The following is a 5,971-nucleotide window of genomic DNA, read 5'->3' as shown; positions in this document are numbered from 1 at the left end:
TATATATATGAGACGGGCTTCTTTCAGTTTCCGTCTACCATATCCACTCACAAGGCTTTGGTCGGCCCGAGGCTATAGTAGAAGACCTTTGCCCAAGGTGCCACGCAGTGGGACTGAACCCAGAACCATGTAGTTCATTAGCAAGCTACTTACCACACATATATACAGGGTGCGGTGAATAAACTGTCATCTAAATTACGCAAAATGAAAATAAAACTGACATCTCATTTTAACAGATATACTTACCAAAATTACATAAAAATATCTTGAAATACTAAAGAATAAATTTTTTCAATAAAATCGCCATTGGCTTCAACTACAGCATCCTGACAGCTTCAGAATCTCCTGCAGCTCTTCTGGAGGGTATCTTTGTTTAAGCTGGTGAATGCTGCCATAATCCTTGCCATCAGTTCATCTTTGGTGTTACTAGGAGTTACTCAACTTCACCCCACACATAATAATCAGGGAGGTTGCAGTGTGGAGAGTAAGGTAGCCAGATGTTAGGGGTGATGTGGTCGCAGAAATTGTCTGACAGCCATGACTAGGTTCTTCTGCTTGTGTGGTATGGTGCAAAATCCTGTTGCCAGACATAGGGTCTTCCATCAGCCACCCTCTTGACCCAGGGCAGCACTGCCTCCTCTCCTCCAGGCACTTGATATAATCCTCCGTGTGGAGTCTGAGTCCATATGGGAAGATGATTGGAGGCATAATGTCGCAATCACTAGTGATCACTCCAAACACCATGATGTTGACTGGATGTTTGATTTTTATCCCTCTCAGTACGTGTCCTCAGATTGACACTCAAACACTCTGAAATGTTCATATTGGTGCTTCCAGCATGAATGCCAAGCAGTACAATATGTCATTCCCAAATTTCTGGCAGAGTGAATTGCATCACGGTGCCCAACTTAAGTTACTATACTGCGTAGTTGACAAAATCAAAAACAAACAATGCGCATGCACGTAATTAAAAATATAAAATGGTGACAATTTACCCATTGCACCCTCTGTGTGTGTGTGTGTGTGTGCGTGTTTGTGCACGCGCGCACATGTGTGTGTGTGTGTGTGTATGTATATAAGGGTGTCCCAAAATTAAGGCAAGCAACTTTTTTCAAGTTTGCTAAAGCAAAGTATTGTTATATTTTGGAACTGAGCATTGCAATGCAATGGTAAGGAAACACAACTATGACACTACCACATTTATTTGATCTGACCACCTCTGTTTAAAATCACAGCCTTAAGTCTAGGAGCAGATGCTTCACACATGGCACACAGCTGTTCTTGTGGAATGCCCATTCCTGGCACAGTTTTGCCTTCAGAGCATTGAGTGAAGCGTGAAAAGTGCTCAAGACCCTTGTTTTCAAAATGGACCGAACAGAAAAATTCAATGGGTTCAGATCAGGGCTCCTTGAGGTCCTATGAATGACAAAATGTTTTTCTGAATCCAGAAATACTATCGAAACGCTATCTGAATGCGATCGATGCCAGGACCGCCTGACTGGCCCCCGTGCCAGTGGCACCTAAAAAGCACTACCTGAACATGATCGATGCTAATGGCATGTAAAAAGCACCCACTACACTCTCAGAGTGGTTGGTGTTAGTAAGGTCATCCAGTTGTAGAAATATTGCCAGATCAGATTGGAGTCTGGTGCAGCCACTGGTTCTCCAGACCTCAGTCAAACTGTCCAACCCATGCCAGCATGGAAAATGGATGTTAAAGGATGGTGATGATGATGATGATGATGATGAGTATTGTCTGTTTTGAGCTGTGGGATGGTGCCAAGTCCTGTTAGAGGCTCCAAGGTGTACCTTGAAAGTGCTCATTCACCCCTGGAAGCAGTTCAGCTTCCAGAATGTCACTAATGTATCGCTGGATGTTAATTTTAACACCTGAGGGTACAAAAATGAGAGGAAACCTTTCAGCGGCTGTTACAACTACCCAAACCCTGACTGTGAATTTTGACATCAATTTATGAGTCTACCCTCGATGGAGCCAGATACTCTCCAAAGTCGGTTATTCTGGTAGTTTACTGTCTGTTTGGTGTCAAATTGTTTTTTCTTCAGTGAACATCAGGTTGGACAGTGTGCCTTCAGCAATCTGACGTAGTATAAGATGACTTCTTTCCAGTCTTATTGTCTTATAAACTTGCATGAGCTCATGGTGGCAGATCATCTTGTAGGGGTGGGTCCTGAGATCCTCCTTCAGCACTTAATACATTGATGTTTGGTTTATTTTTGCTGTGGCAGCCACTTTTCTGACAGAACGATAAGGATTTCACCATATGTTTTCTCTGGTACTTTTGATAAGCTGAGAGATCCACACAGGTCAATCAACAGTGGAACCAGTATTTTGAAATTTCTTGACAATTTTCCAGACTGCTGTTCAGTTAATTTTAAGCTTTTTGCAATAGTTGTATTATTTTCGCCTCCTTTGTCGAAGGTTATCATTGTATTTTGGTTATCTAATTTATAAATCTGAATATATGAAGTCTGAAAGAAAAAGAAGACATACTAAGCTTCTACAATGATGTGTAATTTTCATATCTGATTGTGAATTTATAGAGGTGTGGGTTCAATTCCCAGGCGTACGGAAAATTCACTTTTTTCCATCGAGGGCTTATATGTTCCAATATTAGACTATTTTCTTTCATTAATACATGATGATCGCTTATAAAATTATTATTTACAGAATTATCACTCATCACTGCTTTTCAAATCATCGCAGAAAATGTATGTTTGTTTAAAAAAAACAACACTATGAAATTATAGTTGTTAAATCTAATGGGAAATCTGATAGAAAAGCTTTAAGAAAGGTTTTTGGGATACATCAGTGTCAGTAAAGACAGAAAAGCTGCATTGCTAACAGAAGTTCGAAAATTTGTTAATGAATTCATCATACAAATTTATGAAGTGAGCTTGATGACTGGACATTTGAACAGAGCGCAAACAAGAATAATGAAGATATCTGTACATGGTTATGCACATTCACTTAATTTGGTACTGCCTCAGTTAGTATTCTTGAATACTATGCACATTCACTTAATTTGGTACTCCCTCAATTAGTATTCTTGAATGTTGAATTTTCTTCCAAACTCTAAAAGGATTTTCAACTTTTTTCTCAAGTCAATGGCTTGAATAACCTTACTGGTTGAAGTCGGAAAGTGATTTCTAAAGTTACCTGAGACACAGAATTATTCATCTTGATAAGTATCCATTTTGTCCAACAAAATTACTGCATTTTCTGGAGTATTTTGCAGCAGAAAATCCAGATGTTTGGAGTGTTTCAGAATTAGGACAGGCAAGATTTTCAGTTTAATTTTTTTTTTTTGTGATTTTTGAAACCATATCAAGTGGCTCAGAAATTCTGTTTTCAATTCTTCAAAAAGTTCGCTTGAAATTTGGAGGTGTATTCATGAGGTTGAGAACTTCAAAAAACAATTGGTTGATATTATCACAGTAGATGTTAATTGTTGTATTAATCAAGATGTGAGATTAGGCTAACTGTCTATATTACAAACAGAAGCAAAGTTCTTAAATATTTAACATCAGACTTAAGGGAAAGCTGAACATGAATACAGTAATCCCTCACCATATCATGGTTCACCTATTGCGGTTTATTATTTAAGTTTATGTCGATTCCTCTGTGGTGTTGTTTTGCATTCAAAATAAAATAAATATATACAAATTATAGAAATAATAAAAAAAATATACAGTACTGTCTCTACTTGTGAATTTTTAGCTATCAGTTGAGAGATTACTATACACACATATTAGGATATAGGGATCAACTTAACTGTGATTGCTCAGCCATTAGTTATCTTTAAGATGTGAGAATGCTGAATCATGTTGAAACTTTATCCTTGATTTGTTTGGTGAGAGCTGAGTTGTGTTCTCTTTGAATGTCATGAGAGCTCTGGCTGATCTCTAGCACTAAACTGTTTAACTGAAGAAAAAAGTGTGAATCCAAGGACACTTGGGATGATGTTCTAACTGGTAGTCTGATCTGCAAACCAGTTGATTGAAAAAAATGGTGTTCACATTAAGACTGCATGTCCCAACTGTGGCTCACTACAATATCAAGAACAACAAGTTTGAAGAATTTGATTGCTGTGTTCTGGATGGTGTCGCTGAACCACTAGGGAAGCGTGGTTGACCTCAAGAACCAGATGTTGTTTTAAGAACCTTGTTTATCAACATTTTGTATGAAGTTATTGTTCACATGGAGCAAAGATTTAAAACATCATTGTCTTCAATCTTTGGTTTCAGGTTTGTTGAATTGTTGAATCCAAAGCTTTTTCACATTGATGAAAAAAATTTTTGATGGAAGCCTTTTCATCTTTGAATATCTATAAAAACATTGGATGTAGATGGATTGAAATGTGAGTTGAAATTAGTTTTTGCTGCAGATTTTGCAAAGCAAGTGTCAAACATCCAGGAAGTCACAGACATAATATGGGGGGGGGGGGGCTTGAACTGAATCAAGCTCTGGCCAAAGTAACAAAATTACTATGTCTGATTCTGACCATACCTGCCACATCTGTTTCCTGTAAGAAATCGCTTTCTTCATATGAGGTGTTCTCAAAGTGAAGAGAGATTGAGTAATTTGGTCTTCATTCCCATGAATAAAAAACTTTTGAAGAAGATGAAGGTAGAGCATGATACTGATACATTTTATACCAAAGTGATTGATAAATTTGCCAAAAAGAAATGAAGAATTGAGCTGATTTACAAATAAATTTTAAATAGCTCATTATTTGTAGGTTCTATTATTTCCTCAGATTTCTCTTGTAACCAATGATAGTCATCATTGTGTAGAGAACAACCATGTGAACCAAAGGAGAATGGTGACAGATGGAAGAGGCTCCTTTTAACACATCGCATGGTCAACACAAAACATAAAATATATGACATGCGAGGGCTCACATGTGAAATGCAAGGAAATGCCAGCAAGGAAAGAGAGAGACACAACCATCAGATACATACATATAAAGAGTAAGTTTATTAGCATAGTAAACTGTGTGTCTGTGTGTGCGTGCATGTGGCAATATAAATAATAACACAGTAAATATGATAGGCCTTCGTGTACAAGAGTATGTATACATAAATATGTGTATGTGTGTGAATGAGAAATACAGAGCATGGAATAAGAGTCTGTAACATAGACAATAAGCGTTGGAACACAAAGATAGGAAGATACCAGTTTAGAGTTGAGTTACACAGTAGATAGAATGTCTGTACATAAGAGGTTGTGGCTTCTAGGCAGAGCTAAGTCACATGTCGTGAAGATGAGGCTTCTATGCCAAGCCGGTTACTTGAATACAGGAGATTCTCGCAGGTTGTTCTGGCTGTTACTTCGTGGTGGAAACAATTCACACAAACTGTTGAGATGGAACTGCAGTTGCTGTTGGTAGTGTGTACACTGGTGGCATCATGTTGACGTTGGTGACGAGACTGTAGTAAACAGTAGAATGGTGGTGTTGACGTCGTCGCTAGAAACTGGCTAGAGCTGTGTTCTGTGTGGTGGTCAACGACCAGACCTGTGAGAGATCTGAAATCGCGACCAACTGGCGTGGATAAAGCAGGCTATTTATAGAGAAAAAGGGGCTCCAGAAACATCAGAAAAGCACTCTCTTACGTGACCTTATTAGAAGGCCACGATTGGTCGGTAAGCACCCTGGTGCGAAACAGAACTGGAGACAAATGCCGCGCAAATAAGAACGAATCAGGGTGATGGACACAGCAGGGTCCAAGGCGGGCCGAAGGCTAGATGTTACCCGCTACGCTCGCATTTAAGAGTATATAACCAAGAGAGAAGCTTCCGCTACAATTGCATACCAAGCACAGGTTCAGTGGAGAGGAGCATCAAGCCCAAGGTATAGCCTGTTGTGATGTCAATTTGACTTCTTTATTCATTTAAATTATTACTTATATATATATATATATGTATATATATATATATATATATATATAT

At 38.5% G+C, this 5,971-nt stretch overlaps 1 protein-coding gene across 6 annotated transcripts in view; it reads left to right on the top strand.

Annotated features, from left to right (window-relative positions):
* Positions 1 to 5,971, top strand: part of LOC106878085 (mitogen-activated protein kinase kinase kinase 4) — a 309,575-nt gene that overhangs the window by 195,946 nt on the left and 107,658 nt on the right. The gene's annotated exons all lie outside the window — the stretch shown is intronic.

Source organism: Octopus bimaculoides, chromosome 2 (genome assembly GCF_001194135.2).
Source record: "Octopus bimaculoides isolate UCB-OBI-ISO-001 chromosome 2, ASM119413v2, whole genome shotgun sequence".
NCBI classification, from domain to species: domain Eukaryota; kingdom Metazoa; phylum Mollusca; class Cephalopoda; order Octopoda; family Octopodidae; genus Octopus; species Octopus bimaculoides.
The sequence above is the reverse complement of the archived record's forward strand: the minus strand, read 5'-3'. Positions and strand labels throughout refer to the sequence as shown.